At 45.2% G+C, this 18,741-nt stretch overlaps 1 pseudogene; it reads left to right on the top strand.

The window, feature by feature from the left end:
• Nucleotides 1–1,677: 1,677 nt before the first annotated feature.
• On the top strand, nucleotides 1,678–17,213 carry LOC137675726 (tetraspanin-36-like; annotated as a pseudogene).
• Nucleotides 17,214–18,741: the final 1,528 nt, after the last annotated feature.

Raw genomic sequence — 18,741 nt, 5'->3', positions numbered from 1 at the left:
CTTTTTCTATAGTGGTCCATTTGCTTAGGTGGCTCAGAACATCATCTTTATAGGGATACCTGCTCTTTACAGCTGACAAGAGTCGCCTCCAGAGACTGATAGTGTTTGACTTTCTTGCAAGCGCCTTATCAATACCACCATCTCTGGACAGGGATCCCAACTGTCTGGCTTCTCTACCATCTAATTGCATGCTATCTGCCCCATTATCCCAGCATCGGAGCAGCCAGGTAATAATTGGCTCACCATCATAACGGCTGAAATCTTTCCTTATATTTCTCAGGTCCTTCAGGGATAAGGAGTGGTAGGTTATCTCTACATCCGAGTCCTCCTCCTGTGATAGTTCTGCTTTAGAAGGACCTTTCTTCTGTGATGGGTCTGCTTTAAAATGACGATCAAGGGAACCCCCATCTGTGTCAGGCCCTGACTCTGCCTGAGAAGGGCCCTCACCTGGGTCACGTGATGGCTCTGCCTTAGAAGGCTCTGAGTCATCATCCTTCTCTTCACGAGCTGATTTCTTTTGGTATTTCTTCCTGGTTACAGGAGCAATTGGTACAGATTCGTTAGATGCTGGGGTCTGAGTAGATGCAGTGGCTGTTGTGGGAGTGCTGAGACTCGTTAGAGTCTGAGTAGCTGCAGTGGCCATCTTGGGGGGTGTAGCAGCTGCGGTGCGAGCTGTAGCGGCAGCACACGCTGTAGGATCTGAGGTGGCTGCATAACACCTACACCTGTCCCTGCACCGATACTTAATCTTATCCCACATCAGAAACACATTCAGGACAACTGAAAATAAAAACATGCCACCTAGACAGCACCATCCGAATTTCACAAAATCTAGAGGAATCAGCTTGGCAGAAAAGGAAAAGGTACTATTTCCCGAAGTAAAATTGGAAGTGTAATCATTAACACAATCAGCTAAAGGACGCCCGGAGTCCGCAGATAAAATCGCTGCTACCGCGGTCAGAATAGATTATAGAGGGTGGATGAGCTGTTGTAACTCTTGAGAGAATTTTTTTATGCCATCGGTGAGGCATTGGCAGGGCATTGCTGAGTATTTCTGTGCTATTTCCAGGGCTGTACCCAGTTCTGTGGATGAAAGCCTTCAGTCTCCAGGGCTGCTAGTTGGGCAGCTGTCACTGGTGCACTGGATGTTGGCCTCAATTGGCAAAACATCCATTTTGAGGAGAGTTTTACTTTAGAGGATGCAGAAATGCATTTCCTCCAGGAAAAGGAGGGACTGTGTTTTGCTGAGATTAGGAACGTTTGTGCCTTAGTGGTTAATGCTCTTGTGAGAGTGGAAAGGATGAGTTTTTCTCAAAAAAACCCAACAAACCCACCCCTGTGGTGATCATCTTAAAAGTTGATCCCTCCAGATGCAGCATTGGGTGGGATGTAGGTGCTCTTGGGTAGGCAGCGTGAGCTTGGCCCTCTGCAGAGACACTGCCTGATGCACATCGATAGACTCCTGTGTTTCAGCTCGGCTAAAGTGCTGCTTCATTAGTAGAGGAGCGATTCATGGGAAGTGAATTCTGTCTTCTCTGTGTTAAAGTTTGAATGGGTAGCTAGTTTCAGATGCAGCATTTTTTTTTTTTAGATCTTTGCAATCTGCAGTCATTACTTCTAAAGTTGAAATGTTAATTGCACTGTTAGAAAAAGGTCCATATTTACTTTCCTGGGCAGATGCTTAATAAATAACTGCTAATAACTTTCTTGATTGCATTTCAGGCAGCAGGAGCTGGTCTCAGCTATGTTGGGGCATACGTCATTAACACCTACAAGAGCTATGACAACTTTCTGCAGGACAAGTATGCTCTGTTGCCAGCCATGATCATTATTTGCATTGCTGTGGTAATGTTCATCATTGGGTTGATCGGCTGCTGTGCCACCTTCCAGGAGTCTCGAGTTGGTCTGGGGCTGGTGAGTGTTGCATGTTCTTGTGCGTCCTCTTCTTCGCTCTGTTGTGTGGTATAGGAGGTGCTCCACTAGACTTTCTCTGAAGGCACAGAACAGAAAGTAAAAGATTATTCAGAAATGTACCGCTGAAGCACTGCTCCTTTGTGGGAATTACATGGTTCTGTAATGCACTGATTGATAGTGAGTGAGGTGCAGGCTAAATTATTAGTTGCACTGCCTTGTACAGACAAATACCCACAGCCATGGACAGTCTTCTGGCTCTGCCTTGACTAGCTTGTTGGAGATGAGTGTGGAGAGTAGGAAGTTTTGAGAAGCAAGGTGGTGGTGAGGGAACAGGAGAAGATGTGAATTTCCAAAGCAAGCAAAAAAAAAAATTATATTTTTCTACTGAATTTAGTTCTCTGAATCCTGAAATTATGCCTCAACTTCTAGAATAATTTTTCAAGAGTCAGAAAGGTTCAAGTTGAGTAACTCTGGGCCCCCATCTCATGCCTTGAAGATGATGTGAGCTGAACAAGCAGTGCCCAACATACATGTCCTGGTTTCACTGGGATTTGGTTTCAGTTTGTGGCCAGCCATGGTGATCAAGGCCCTTAGCAGTTAAACCCAGGGCAGCTGGCCCAGGCTGGCCCACAGTTGTATTCTATATCATTGACATCAAGCTCACTATAAAAGAGAGGGTTTGCGGGGAAGAGGTGGATGTGTTTTTTTTCCCTGCTCTCCTTATCTCTCCTCCCTTCTCCCTGTCTGTTGTTGTGATTCCTGGAGCAACTTGCCAGTGATTTGTGGATGAGTATGTTTCTGTCTGTTTTGTGTTGTCACTTATATTTATTTTCTTTGTTTCATTAAATCTGGTTAACTTCAACCTACAAGTCTCCCTCCTTTCCCCAATTCCCTTTCTCTTTTGGGGAAGGGACACTGGGTGAGAGAAAAACTGCTATTGTTTAGCCCCGGGTGCGGGCTGAATGAAGACAGTTTATTTGGTGCCCAACGTAAATAGATCACCTGGGAGAACCATATACATTTGGTCTAAGTCTCAGAGGGTTGAAGTTCTCACAGATTTGACTGTCTTTGGTACAAGCATTCATCATGTTGGTGTCGGTAGCAGGGCCACTGGGTGGCATTCTCTGGGGTTTGGTTTTACAGTCACTTTTGGGATGGCTACTCAAGTGTGTGGTTTGGCTGTTGTTTGTTACTGGTTTTGTGTGGTTTGTCGCTTCTGGGCATGGACTTAAAGGTATCACTCTGCTATGTGGTTTGGCATTGGTTTATGGTATTATAAGTTCATTTGGAACTGTGCCCATTTCTGATTTCTATGGAATGGGAATGAGTGACCTGTATGTTCTTTTCCCCTTGAAGCGGATCTCACTGGCTTTTGGAAATTTAGAATACCCGTGGGATGTATTGACCACCATGGTCATATTGTCAGGCCTTTTGAATGTTGTTCAGTTCCTGCTCTCGCTTCAGCATCAGTATAAGGGCAGATACAGCACAGCTACTGCTACCGCTGTAACAGACACCGCAGCTGCCCTGGTCCCCACAATTGGAATTGCAGATACTCTGCCAGTCCCTACAGCAGGTATAGAGGGGTTTTTGGAGGAGAATGGTCATGTAATGAGCCAGAAGTATGAGAGTATGGAGTGAGGGCCTAGCTGCGTGACAAGATTCATGTAGCTAGTGTCAACAAGCCGACCTTGGAGAGATGAGGAAAAACAGTAGCTGAGCAAACAAGACTTGAGGGAGTAGCCGGTGGGAACCGAACACGGAGGAGAAGAAACAAGAACTGATGGAGCCAATTAAGAAAAGACCAGTGGCAGAGCAGTGACCAATCAACACATCAAAGAAGAGTATGTTTAGTAATATTAACCAGTAGCAATGCACATGCTTACAGCCAGGGAAAGTACAAAATGTATAAAAGGGACAGCTTATGCTTAATAAAGCGTCTTCACTTTGATTCACATTGGATTGTGTGGAGGCGTGTTCCTTCTCCTCAGATGGTGACCCCGATGGGACGCTGATCGACGGCAAGTTCGGGGAATAGCCCAGAAGGAGGTACACCGGCTGGAGTACGGCTCAGCGGGACTGAAGACCGGGGCGAGCCGGAGGACGACTCGCAAGAAAAGAATAGTACGTTGCAACGGGACACTCAGTGAGGTGAGCAGCCGGGGAAAAAGGAGATGGGCCAAAATATTTCTAAAGAAGAAAGTGTGATAGTAAGGCTTCTCCGACATATCCTCTCTAAGAGAGGGGTAAAATACGATGAGCATTTGCTCCGGAGACTATTGATGTAAATAATTGGTGTAAATAATTGTAAATTATGGTGTAAAAAGAATAATTTGCCATCTACGGCGCAGACCGCTTTCGAAGTTAGTACGTGGCAAAGTGCTGGAACTTCTCTGTTTGAGGCTGCCTCAAGGAGGGACAAGATCGCCACTGTGTCGTTTGACGACGTGGAGATTAGTTATAGACTCACTGGAGCAATTGAAGGAGGACAGAGAGGCAAAGGTGGCGGCTGAGGCGGCTACAGCTCCTTTCACAGTGACTTTGCCCTCCGCGCCGCCAGAGCCTCCCCGCCCCCCCCCGCCCTCCGCACCGCCAGAGCTCCCCCCCCACCGTGCCGCCAGAGCTTCCCCCCCCTTCACCCTCCGCGCCGCCAGAGCCCCCCCTCTTCACCCTCTGCGCCGCCAGAGCCCCCCCTCACCGTCCAGGGAACAGCAGCGGAACATTGATCCTTCTACCGTCCCGTTACCCGAATCTGAGACTGAGCCACCCTTAATAGACCTTTCTGAAGAGGTGGAAGCGGGACGTAATTGCTGCAGAGCCCGAGGGTCAGGAAAGTCAGGCGGTAGTGTGGAGGAGTTATTCACACTGCAGCTAGTCCAGGTTACTGTGTCTGGCCCAGACCCGGCCAGGTTCTGGAGAAAATTAAGAGAGCATGCACTTGCGAACGGTGATTTCGGGGCCGCGTCTGCTAGGGGTGACGGGGTATTGGCTTGCTCGGTATATCGAGGGGATGGAAGCGGCCCACCCGAATGGGAGCCATTCAGTTGGGGAGTGATTTGCCTTAAACAAACAAATACAAAATGGGGCTGCTAAAGAAGCGTTGTTGTTTGTTACAGTTAGCGAAGGACAACGCAAATAAGGATTGCAGGAAAGTTATTGCAGGGATGGCAAATCGTAACCCCACCTTAACCGAACTAATGGATGCTTGCGGGAAAGTAGGAACCACCACATTTCAGGTGGAGCATTTAGCAAAAACTTTTGCGGCAGCAGTTAAGGTAGTTCATTGTTGTTATACATGCGGGCAAGAAGGTCACTTTAAGAAAAACTGCCTTAAGAAGTCGAAGCTGAGTGGGAGAGATAACTCTGTTTTGATGTGTCATTGCTGTGGGAAGCTGGGGCATTTTGTGAAGCAGTGCAGGTCTAAGTATAATGCTCAAGGTCAGCTGATAACAAGCAGCTGCAGAGTGCAGGGAAACTGGAGAAAGAACGCGGGGAGGAACCGTGTGCTGACACAAATGAATCTTCCCAACCAGTTCCAGGCCTATGCAGTCAACTCGCAGCCCGAACCGCAGGGAGCGCTGGACTGGATGTTGTTGAGAGGGCACGGAGTAAATGCACGCAGACCAATATGATCGTTAAGCAGATCTCATTTATTTACGTATCTGAGGGTATATTTATACTATTCTATTGAGGGTACATTTATACTATTCTATTTTTGTACACACTCTGTGTCCATGTCATTTCTATTATGATTGGTTAGTATGCTTTGTTCACACACCTCTATATTAGTTCTGATTGGCTTATGCTAAAAAGTTATATCTTGCAGGTGCTGCATTCTTTCTTATTTTTCAGCTTCCCCATATCTTATTTTTCTCATAGCCAAGGTCCTCAACTTCCCCCATATCTTGTTGGTCTCATAGCTAAGGCACTTGTTCTGTATTATGATTGGCTAGTTCATCACCACCCCATTACCACCCCCTGGACATGCCTGGACATAGCTTGTTCAGTACCTCGTTCCCACCATTGTCCCGTGGGAACCCCACAGGATGTTACCACAGCAACCGCAATCACAACAGGGAATAGCAGAGTGCATAAGGTTCCACTGAATGTCGTGGGACCCACTGGAAACGGGTTAAGTGTACTATTACTCGGATGTCCTAGTGTAACCTTGCAAGGTCTATTTGTTTTACCAGGAGTTATTGATGCAGACTATACGTTTTGGTTATTGATCTGAAAGATTGTTTTTTCACTATCCCTTTATGTGAAATTGACAAATGCTACTTTGCTTTTTCAATACCTAGTAGGAACAACACGGTGCCTTGTCAACGATATCAGTGGACGGTATTACCGCAAGGCATGAAAAACAATCCCACAATATGTCAATGGTATGCAACAGAAAAAGGTACATTGTGTGGATTTAGAGACACCAGTAAGTTTACATGTAGCCATTGCCAACTGTCATCCCATGGGATTGCTGGGCCAGTGGAAGGAGTGCTGGCAGGATCCGCTACACGTTATAGAGTGGCTGTTTTATCTGTTCAATCACCAAAAAAAAAAAAAAAAAAAAAAACGCTGGGTATGAATGCAATTATATACTACTGTAAGACAAGGACCCAAGGAGCTCTTTCTATCCTTTGTTGAGAGGCTACAAGAAGCAGTTGAAAAGCAAGTTTTTGATGTTGGTTTACGAGATACTCTAGTTACGCAATTAGCTAGGGATAATGCTAATGCTGATTGTCAAATGATCATTGAAGCTTTACCTGGAGAACCAGATTTGAATGCTATGATAAAGGCATGTACAAAAGTGGGTATTGTGGAACATAAGGCTCAAGTTATGGCTGCGGCCGTACTTGGGGCTTACGTCGTCACAACTGCAGTCTCTATTCCAATTGTTAGCAGGGGACACAAATTTAACAGCACCACAACAGACTACTGCAGAGGTACAGCAACTGATTACAGAAATAGAAAGCAGGCTACATTCCAAATTTGTACATCGTATTGATTTGAATCAGGAAATACAAATTATCACTTTGTTTGATAGGCAAATTCCGTATGCAATAATTGGTCAATGGAATTCAGAATAATCAGATTTGTTACATGTATTGGAATTGGTTGTTTCTACCTTTAAGAACAAAGAAAACTGTCCCCATGATTGCAGAGTTATTGGCACAGATTATCATCAAAGGACGGATGCGATGTCGGGAGCTTGTGGCCAGAGATCCTGCATCACTAACCGTTCCTATTGCAGCTCAATATTTTGAGTGGTGTATGGCCAATAGCTTTGCTTTGCAAACAGCCATGAAGAATTTCTCGGGACAGGTTGTTTACCACTTGCCCTCCCATCCTGTTATAAAATTGAGTGCGGATTTTGATGGGATGTGTTGCATGGATCTGAATGATCAATCCAAGTCAATTCATAAGCAGATCAAAGAGCTCATGGATACCACGCAGAAAATACGGGAACAGCATGGGTTCCTGGATGGCTGGTCGGATTGATTAAAATGCTATTGATGGGATTGTTCATGATTTGTATTATCATGCTTGTATTACCGTGTTTATTCTCCTGCTTGCAAAGGGCCCTGCAGCGGATGATAAACACGGCCTTTCTGGCTCAAGAAAAGAAAGGGGGAATTGTAGAGGGGTTTTTGGAGGAGAATGGTCATGTAATGAGCCAGAAGTATGAGAGTATGGAGTGAGGGCCTAGCTGCGTGACAAGATTCATGTAGCTAGTGTCAACAAGCCGACCTTGGAGAGATGAGGAAAAACAGTAGCTGAGCAAACAAGACTTGAGGGAGTAGCCGGTGGGAACCGAACACGGAGGAGAAGAAACAAGAACTGATGGAGCCAATTAAGGAAGGACCAGTGGCAGAGCAGTGACCAATCAACACATCAAAGAAGAGTGTGTTTAGTAATATTAACGAATAGCAATGCACATGCTTACAGCCAGGGAAAGTACAAAATGTATAAAAGGGACAGCTTATGCTTAATAAAGCGTCTTCACTTTGATTCACATTGGATTGTGTGGAGGCGTGTTCCTTCTCCTCAAGCAGGCACCCTGGCTCCCGCAGAGGCTATTCAGATTTCCGCACTGGGCACTGCAATTGCTCAACTCCAGGAAGCACTTGCTGTGATGACCCAGACTTTGGCAACCAGGGCTGCAGCTATTCAGCCCCCAATGATGGATGATGCAGCTAACCTAGGGACTCAACCAGTGCCAGTATTGGTCACCCCTGTACAGAAGATGAAAACCACAAAAAGGGCAGATCGTGATGGCCAACCAGGGACATCACAGGAGGCCGAGCCAGAGGTAACCACTCGATCCCTATCCCTGAGTGAGCTGTGGGACATACGTAGAGATTACAGCTGTCATGAAGGCGAGCAGCTTGTTACTTGGCTGCTCCGCTGCTGGGATAATGGAGCTGATGGTCTCAAGTTAGATGGTAGTGAAGCCAAGCAGCTGGGACCAATCACTAGAGAAGTGGGTATTGATAGGGGTCTTGCAAGTGGTGCAGAGCCCCTCACTCTCTGGCAGCGACTCCTGCAAAGCATAAGGAACAGGTATCCCTTTAGGGATGATGTCATATACCCCCCAGGCAAGTGGACAACCATTGAGAGAGGGGATAAGAATCTCAGGGAAATAGCTGTGCAGGAGCTGATTTTTGCTGACCTAGAGGACCCAGAGACACCACTAGATCCAGATGTACTCAAGGTTACTGGACCCATGTGGCACAAGTGGGTACAGACCGCGCCACCGTCATATGCCAACTCATTAGCGTTATTTAGCTGGGCAGATGCTGATGCACCAACATTGGGCGAGATAGATAATCGGATGCGGCAATATGCAGATACTCTCGTCTCCTCCACATGGGCCAGCGTCTCTGCTGTGGAAAAACCATCTAACGAATCCACAGAGCTGCTCGGTAAGGTGTTGGACAAATTGTCCCAGATGGAGGACAGACCCTGCTCCCCACCTGCACCGAAGAATGTCTCAGCCATCAGGAGACAGTGTCCCCCTGCAAGACCTGCTCAGGAGAGACGGTATACATCACGAGGCGCCCTGTGGTTTTTCCTGTGCAACCATGGAGAGGACATGAGGAAACAAGATGGAAAACCTACCTCGGCTTTGCAGAAACACATACATGAGTTACAAGGTGAACAGATGAGGAATGGGGCTTCTTCCAGGAGATTTGTTGCTCCAGGTTCCAATGGGAAGCTCTCCAGACAGCGTAGATGGTCCTCGGATCCCTATTTACCAGATGTGAATAATGGAGATCAAATCTACGTGAGCTACTCGAACCAAGATGTCGATAACAAACACTATGTCCAGGATTAGAGGGGCCCTGCCTCCAGCCAGATGGAGGATAGGGACAACTATGGTTTTTGGACTGTGGGTTCGATGGCCTGGCACATCAGAGATACATCAGTATAGGGCTTTAGTGGACACTGGTGCATAATGCACCCTAATGCCATCAAACTACAAAGGGACAGAATCAATTTCTATCTCTGGTGTGACAGGGGACTCCCAAGAGCTGACTGTACTGGAAGCTGAAGTGAGTCTGACTGGGGCTGAGTGGCAGAGGCACCCTATTGTGACTGCCCAGGGTGCCCCATGCATTCTTGGTATAGATTACCTGAGAAGAGGGTATTTCAAGGCCCCGAGGGGATACTGGTGGGCATTTGGTGTAGCGGCTGTGGAGAGGGAAGAAATTAGACAGCTGTCTACCCTGCCCGGTCTATCAGAGGACCCTTCTATTGTGGGGCTGCTGAGGGTCGAGGAGCAAAAGGTACCTATTGCTACTAGAACGGTCCACCGACGGCAGTATCGTACTAACAGAGACTCCCTGATCCCCATCCACGAGCTGATCCGTCAACTGGAGAGCCAAGGTGTGATCGGCAAAACGTGCTCCCCCTTCAACAGTCCCATATGGCCAGTTTGAAAGTCCAATGGGGAATGGAGACTAACTGTGGACTATCGTGGCCTGAACAAAGTAACACCACCACTGAGTGCTGCCATACCGGTCATGTTAGAACTCCATTACGAACTGGAGTCAAAGGCAGCCAAGTGGTATGCCATGACTGACACTGCAAATGTGTTTTTCTCCATTCCTTTGGCAGTGGAGTGTAGGCAACAGTTTGCCTTCACCTGGAGGGGCATCCGGTACACCTGAAATCGACTGCCCCAGGGGTGGAAACATAGCCCCACCATTTGCCATGGACTGGTCCAGACTGCACTGGAGAAGGGTGGAGCTCTGGAACACCTGCAATATATTGATGACATCATTGTATGGGGTGATACAGCAGGAGAAGCTTTTGAAAAAGGGTAAAAAGTCATTGGAATCCTTCTAGAGGCTGGTTTTGCCATCAAACGCGGAAAGGTCAAGGGACCTGCAAAAGAGATCAAATTTTTAGGGATCAAGTGGCAAGATGGCTGCTGTCAGATCCCAAAGGATGTGATCAACAAAATAACAGCCATGTCTCCGCCAACTAACAAAAAGGAGACACAGGCTTTCCTAGGTGTAGTAGGCTTCTGGAGGATGCACATTCCCCATTACAGTCAGATTGTGAGCCCTCTCTATGAAGTAACTCAGAAGAAGAATGACTTTAAATGGGGCCCTGAGCAACAACAGGCTTTTGAGCAAATTAAACAAGAGATAGTCCATGCAGTGGCCCCTGGACCAGTCTGGATGGGACCAAAAGTAAAGAATGTTCTCTATACAACAGCCGGAGAGAATGGTCCTACCTGGAGCCTCTGGCAAAAGGCACCAGGGGAGACTCGAGGTCGACCCCTGGGGTTTTGGAGTCAGGGATACAGAGGATCAGAGGACCGTTATACTCCAACAGAAAAAGAGATACTGGCAGCCTATGAAGGCATTTGAGCTGCCTCAGGAGTAATTGGCACTGAGGCACAGCTCCTTCTGGCACCCCAATTGCCAGTGTTGAACTGGATGTTTAAAGGACAGACCCCCCTCTACACATCATGCAACTGATGCCATGTGGAGTAAGTGGGTTGCATTGATTACTCAGCAGGCCCGAATAGGGAACCTCAATTGCCCAGGAATTCTGGAAGTAATCATGGACTGGCCTGAAAGCAAAGATTTTGGAATGGTGCCAGAGGAGGAGGAGGTCATGCGCGCTGAAGAAGCCCCACCATACAATAGACTATCAGAGAATGAGAAGCATCGTGCCTTGTTCACTGATGGATCTCGCCGCACTGTAGGCAAGCAGCGAAAGTGGAAAGCTGCTGTGTGGAGTCCTACGCGATGAATGGGAGAAACAGCTGAGGGAGAAGGTGAGTTGAGTCAGTTTGCAGAGGTAAAAGCCATCCAGCTGGCTCTAGACATTGCTGAGTGAGAAAAGTGGCCAGTACTCTCCCTGTATACTGACTTGTGGATGATAGCAAATGCCTTGTGGGGATGGCTGAAGGAAAACAACTGGCAGCACAGAGGCAAACCCATCTGGGCAGCCGAATTATGGCAGGATATTGCTACCCGATGAGAGAAGCTGGTTGTGAAGGTACGTCACGTAGATGCTCACGTACCAAAGAGCAGAGCCACTGAAGAACAGCAAAACAACCAGCAGGTGGATCAAGCTGCTAAGATCAAAGTGTCCCAAGTAGATCTGGACTGGCAGCATAAAGGTGAACTATTTTTAGCTCGGTGGGCCCATAATACATCGGGCCATCAAGGCAGAGGTGCCACATACAGATGGGCCTGTGACCGAGGGGTGGATTTGACCGTGGACACCATCACACAGGTCATCCACGAATGCGAAACATGTGCTGCAATTAAACAAGCCAAACGGCCGAAACCCCTGTGGTATGGAGGATGATGGCTGAAATATAAGTATGGAGAGGCCTGGCAGATTGATTACATCTCGCTTCCACGAACCCGCCAAGGCAAGTGCTATGTGCTCACAATGGTGGAAGCAAGTACCGGCTGGTTGGAAACATACCCCGTGCCTTATGCCACTGCCTGTAACACTACTGTGGGCCTTGAGAAGCAGATTTTGTGGTGACATGGCACTCCAGAAAGAATCGAGTCAGACAATGGGACTCATTTCTGAAATAGCCTCATAGACACCTGGGCTAAAGAGCATGGTATTGAATGGATATATCCCATCCCCTACCATGCACCAGCTGCTGGGAAAGTGGAACGATGTAATGGACTGTTGAATACAACACTGAAAGCAATGGGTGATGGGACTTTCAAAAATTGGGATGAACACTTAGCAAAGGCCACCTGGTTAGTTAATACCAGGGGATCTATCAACCGGGCTGGTCCTGCTCAACCTAAGCTGTTGTGCACTGTGGAGGGGGATAAAGTCCCTGTGGTTCATGCAGGAAATATGTTGGGGAAAACAGTTTGGATTACTCCTGCCTCGAGGAAAGGCAAACCCATGTGTGGAATTGCTTTTGCTCAAGGACCTGGGTCCACGTGGCGGATGGTGCAGGAGGATGGGGAAGTTAAATGTGTACCCCAAGGAGATTTGATTCTGTGTGAGAATAGTCAATAACTGTATGGTGCGAAGTGTCATTTCTTATAGTAAGAATCACCCCAGACCCTGAACATGGGCTGCAGCAGATACATGCACTGCAAGATCAAGATACAATACACCATCCTGCTGTTCCCAACTTCAGCAGTCCGTAACACGATATGGAGGCCTGGTCCTGAGCTCCTAACTGAGTGGATCCCATACCAATGTTTTTTCCTGCCCTAAGAAATACTATGAGAAATGGAACCCATGTATTCGGACTGAATTGATTCAATGGACTGGAGAGAGTATCTGTGTGTGGATGTGTATTTATGTTGAGGGATGGTGAAAACAGTAGTGACTTGATGTAAATGATATAGAATAAGGGGTGGAATCCTGTCCTGGTTTCCCTGGGATTTGGTTTCAGTTTGTGGCCAGCCATGGTGATCAAGGCCCTCAGCAGTTAAATCCAGGGCAGCTGACCCAAGCTGGCCCACAGGTGTATTCTATATCATTGACATCAAGCTCACTCTAAAAGAGAGGGTCTGTTGGGAAGAGATGTTTTTGGGTTTTTTTTTTTCTTCTTCCCTGCTCTCCTTACCTCTTCTTTTTTCTCCCTGTCTGTTGTTGCGATTCCTGGAGCAACTTGCCAATGATTTGTGGATGAGTATATTTCTGTCTGTTTTGTGTTGTCACTTATATTGATTTTCTTCATTTCATTAAATCTGGTTAACTTCATCCCATGAGTCTCCCTCTCTTTTTCCCAATTCCCTTCCTCATTGGGGGAAGGGACATTGGGTGAGAGAAAAACTGCTATTGTTTAGCCCTGGGTGCAGGCTAAACGAAGACAATACCGAACTCAGCTGCTGGCTTATCTGTGTAGTGTCCTGTTTGACAGCTGTCTTGTGAAGTGTTTTGTAGGCTCTTCACGCAGGTCACATCACGGCAGTGTTCAGGAGGCTGCCTACATTGGGCACAGATTCTGTGGAACCGCAGTCATAGTCCCAGCCATCCACAGTAATCTCCTCTTTGACATTATTTTCTGGAAACTGTTTTGATTGGAGAGGCAATAACAGATAACGATAACTTAGCACTATAAATTAATGTGATGGGTAAGGTGCAATTGAATTCAAATGCTGTGGAATTCTTCCTTACAGTCTCTTCTTTTTAATTATAGTTCTTGGCTGTTGTCCTGGTTATCTTTATTGCAGAAGTATCCGCTTTTGTCCTGGGTGTTTTTTTTATAGGGAAAAGGTAAGCAAAGAATTAGCATTTCTGTAGTAACCTAAAAGTAAAGAATAGCTCTTGCATTGTTAGAACATTCCAGTATATCCAGTCTTCTTGCACTTCATTCCCTACCCTGCAATATGCAGGGCAGGTGGGAATGGGGACGTCACCATCTGGTATGTGGATCAGTCTTTGTTGGGAGCATGGTGAACACATAAAGTACCTGGCAGGCATCGCAACAGTCCTTAAGTTGGATTAAATGGTTGTTGATGCTCACAAAAGAGGGCTCTTCCATCAGGGGAGGCAAGCTTCTGTCCAGGAACATGATTCTGGTTAAGTGCTACCTGCATTTTCTCTAAAACATTGCTTGATTTTTATTTTTTTAATTTTTTAAATTTTTTTTCCCCTGACTTAGTTGGGATACATATCTTTTGCAGTTTTCACTAGATAAAGCTCTTAGCTCTCACATTAAAACAATATGTATTTTATTTGCCTCCCTAAATAGGTGAAAACTGACATGCAAGGCACAATGCACTCAGTCTTTGAGAGGTATGATGGGAAAAATCCAGAGTCGACTGTTGTGGATTACTTGCAAGAACAGGTAAGAAAACATTTAAATTGTCCTGACAGTTATTTAGAAAAGAACAACTGGGTCCTAAACAAGGAATTTGGACTGGGAAGGGAGGGGAAGAGGGTCAGTATGGTTGTATCCTGGAACTCGGCTCTGCAGCAGTGTTTAGCATCTGCTTCTCCAAGGCAGTTGAGGGTGCTCCCCACTTTGCAGAGCTGGTCTTTTGGGTATGAAGTTCATGTAAATGAATGACCTTGTTGAGACGAGTGGCCTTTGGATCAGACCAAATGAGTACATATGAATAACTGCTGCTGAGAATCCTGTACTGTAAAATTGAAAGATGACAGAAGACTCTATCCTGCAGCCTGTCACTTTAACATTAGAGCTTTCACAAAGAATAAACCAATAAGGAGGTAATAATGTATGAAGGGAGCTTGATCTATTATATCTACAGCTGTTCTCCTGAAGTACTGCTGCTTGTAAGTCTGCTGCATATTGAGGGCAGTTCATGCCCAAGAGAGGTTTAACTCAACATTAGCATTCATGTTCATATATGTTCATACATCCCTGTAACTGTCCTGTGTTTGGCAGCTTCATTGTTGTGGGGTAAAGAACTACAGCGACTGGACAACCACGCAGTGGTTTAATTCCACCAGTAACAACAGCGTCCCTCTGAGCTGCTGCAGGCAAGAGATGAAGAACTGCACAGGGCGTCTGGATCAGCCACAGGAACTGAATACATGGGTGAGGATAAAGGACCCAGTTTCACAGCAGGGCCATGATTGTTCTCAGCTAGCCAGAACCAAGGAGGAAAGCACTTCAGGCAGGATTTAGGGATACCTTCATCCAATTCTTTTCAGCAATTTGTCCCCCAAACCGTTTTCTCCCCATGATTTTCCTCTAGCGAACTTCCTTCTCATATAATTCTGTAAAAGCTCCTAGATGACAAAGGAGGGGCGCCAGTCTGGATGTTTCATCTTGTTTGTCTGCTGGTAACTCCTCCATTTTGTGTTGCTACAGAAACAAAGTGACAAGGCCAAAGCACGTAGTTGTTCAAACAGATCTGGGGTAGGGGAAGAGACTCTTCTAGGATTGACCATGAATCTGGAGAATTGCATGCCAGCTCCTCCAGTCTGGGGCACAAGCCCTTAAGTTGAATTTTATAGATACCACTGATGGTCTTCCTGGCTCTGAGTTTTGGGCACCACTTTAAGTGACCTGAGCCAGAGGAGATTCTGAGAAGCAGAGAATGTCAGTGCCTCTCCCCAAGCAAGAGGTGACCGATAAGGCATTGGGCCTGGAAGACAAGAATGGAAGCCCTCAGGTCTGCAGTGGTTGGTTAGACAGGCCTTACAAGGTCCTGCCCCCTTTTAAGTGTTGGGGAAGAAAAAAAAAGCCAAAAAAATTCAGCTGAATTACATCTTTTGACTTGTTTTCACCTGTCTCTTTCGTGGCAGGGCTGTGCACAGGAGCTGGAGTCTGGGCTGCAGAGCGTTATCAGCTATACTATGCTTGTAATTCTGGGGTTTGCCATTGTAAAGGTAAATGTTTTCTCTCATCCCTCATGGAAAATAATACTGTTTATCCTTTGATCCCGAGGCTTTTTCTTCTACCATGGCCTATGAGCCTACAGCCTTTTTCTGGCTCTGAAGTAGACCCAGTCCTATGTTCCTTGCTTGTTTTATTCCAACTTTCTCTGTTTTGTCTGCATGACGATAAGGGGAGGAATCCAAAAAGGTAGTAGGGAATTTGGGGTGGCAAGTCAACGGAGAATCCATCTTGGTCCTTTGGTAGGAAGTACAAAAGCTGGGTGTGCTAAAGGGCCTGGATCTGTAGTTCTTTATTAAAACAACCAGCTTTTCTGTATTTAACTGGGATTTCAAAAATTGCTCATCAAGTTTGTTTTTAGATATAACGCCATGAATAGTCCTGTGCCTGGAGACCTGTAATTAAAACGGACTAGAATTATGACTAGGAATGAAAACAGCAGGGCTATTTATAGAATCATGAGATTTGAATTAAATGAAATGTGAAAACAGATCGTCTTGTGGGTGAAAGCTAGATTTGAAAAGTCCTGATGTAGAACTCCTTGCAGTTGGCGCGTCACAAAGTTGCATAGGCATTTCTTCGAAGATTTGACCCGTAAATTTTAGCCTGGTGGTTTGTCATTGTTCCCTGTACCTGTTCTCCGAGGTTAGTAACCCGTTCCTTGTTGACAGAGATTTGAACCATTTAAAAACAGCAAAGTTTTTTTTTCTTTGACTATCTGCTCTCTATAAAACGGTGGCTGTAAGGTGAGCCATTGCAGAACACGTACTGCTTAATACCCAACTCCTGAACTTGATGCAGAAGCAAAAGTCTGTCCAGATGTTGTCTCAGGACTGGGGCTTGACTTAGTTAAACTTTGCTTTTCTTAATTTTGACCCCAGCATTTGTTCTCATGGGCTTAAATTGCTCAGCGATATCATTTCCCTTCCCTCTGTAAAAGTGATGAGTTCTACACTGCCATTATGTGTCCTGTTAGTATTTGTGATGAGCCCTCCCACCATGATCTCTCCTGTGATAATCTCCAAAGATGGCCTTCGCATATTCTGCACTATCTTTATTTGCATATTTTATATGCTTAAATATTTTGCAGAACTCATTTGAAGTCCAGAATAATCCCATGCTTTCACTGAAATTTTTCTCCACAGTAAGATAACTAGGAATTAATGTGGATTTTTAAATTAATGGGAGAAACCAGGGAGGAAAAAGCTGAGCTGGAACTATTATTGGAAATTGATATGCAAAAAGATCACTTTCTGTGGATGTATTTTCTAAGTGTTTTTTAATACAAAAAGAATGTCCTTGCTATGATGAAAAAGTCTAATGAACATATAGGTGTTGGGTCTGATGACTAACAAAATACAGCAGAACTAAATCTCTTGTGCATGCTCTCTTTCAGTTCTTTGGCATGCTGAGTGTCTGCGTGCTTACTTGCAAGAGAGAAGATAGTGGATATCAGCCTCTTTACTCAGGAGTGTTTGCTTAATAAAATGCAAAGGTCACTTTTTTTTTTTTGCTTCCTGATGATAAAATAGACTTGTAAAGCTGAATGCTAAAGGACAATTTATGACCTTCTTGATAAATATTTTATGTACATGAAACAGAAAGAACATTGTGTATTGACTTGGGAAAGTTTCTTGCAGGTGATGTGAAACAGCAATTTCAATATTCAGTGCCCTACAGTAATGTAGCCTGATCTTGCATACCACAGCTTTCTGTAAGGTTATTGTAGCTTTGGATTTGTGACTTTAGATGGCACCAGATGGTGTAATAGACTCCAGAAAGAATCTTTCTTCTGCAGTTCTTTATCCTTGAAACTTGCAGAAGAAACTTTATTTTTAAACGCTAAACTGATTGAGACCGCAGGAGGGGTTTCAGTTGTCTGCACAAACATCAGATCATTCCTGTGGCGTGGTTAAACAGCAGAAGAAACTTTTTGAATGCCAAGTTCAAATATTCTGCATAAGCATGGGGAGTTAGAATACATTTTCTCTATATCTGATGGTGTTTCTACTTTTTTTTCCCCTTCTTCTGGTCATATGTTGTAATTTGGTTTACTGCTGTGGTTGTTAGTACAAGACAACCCCATGTTTAAAGTCTAGAACAGACATTTGAGTTGTTTTTTGAAGCAGCTAGCAAATGTGAACAATCCCAGGTTAGGAGGGGATGTGTCTTTTGAGCTTTTGGGCTCGGGACATCTCTCTCTGTCTTGTTTTTTTTGTCTTTTATTCTTATTATTTGACATTAAAAATTGCTTATGAAGCAGGGCTTTTTAATTTTTTTCTCCTTTTACTGATGCTTTTATGTTTTGTCTAAAAGATAGACTATGTCTCGCCATTTAATGTAGAAGTTGCAAGAGTTACTGAGACGAATACAGGCTGGAAGATGGGAGTCGTAGGACGTTGGCTCGGTGTGGTTGTGCAGACAGGACTGCTGAAGGGGTTAGTGCAGCCGTCACTGAAGGTCTGACTGCTTTTCACCACTAAAAATGTTAAGACAATGCATTCTTGTACCAAGCAATTTCAATAACCTGTTGTCTGGTGGCATCATGTGACTCCATGTTTGCTAGTTTTCCTTTCTCCTTAAAGGTCCACTGAATGTGGTCACTTCTTGGATGGCATTGCTGCTTTAAAAATGGTCCTTCCTGAATGCTTTTGTATGTTAATCTGTTAATAACTTAAGAGTTTTTGGTTGTTTTTAGAGCTGTGATGTGGTGAGGGAGGGAAATCCGAGCTATTCTTTATTGGGGAATTGTGGAAAGGCAACAGTGTATTTGCTTAATTTTTTTCTTTGGAGAGATAAGCACTCTAACTTTAGCAATAAACTTTTCTATCTGTAGCTAAGTAGAAGAAAAGGAGTTTGGGGTAAATTTAAGTTGTTTATTTCTTCCCCCCCCGAAAAAAGCAGTGGGTGATGATGATGTTCTATAGGAGACATACCAGTATGAGTATGTATGTGTTGAAAAGCGACTTAATTTTTATTGAGGTCTTTGTCTTCTGTTGAATGCTGAAATA

Source organism: Nyctibius grandis, chromosome W (genome assembly GCF_013368605.1).
Source record: "Nyctibius grandis isolate bNycGra1 chromosome W, bNycGra1.pri, whole genome shotgun sequence".
NCBI lineage: Eukaryota > Metazoa > Chordata > Aves > Nyctibiiformes > Nyctibiidae > Nyctibius > Nyctibius grandis.
The sequence above is the reverse complement of the archived record's forward strand: the minus strand, read 5'-3'. Positions and strand labels throughout refer to the sequence as shown.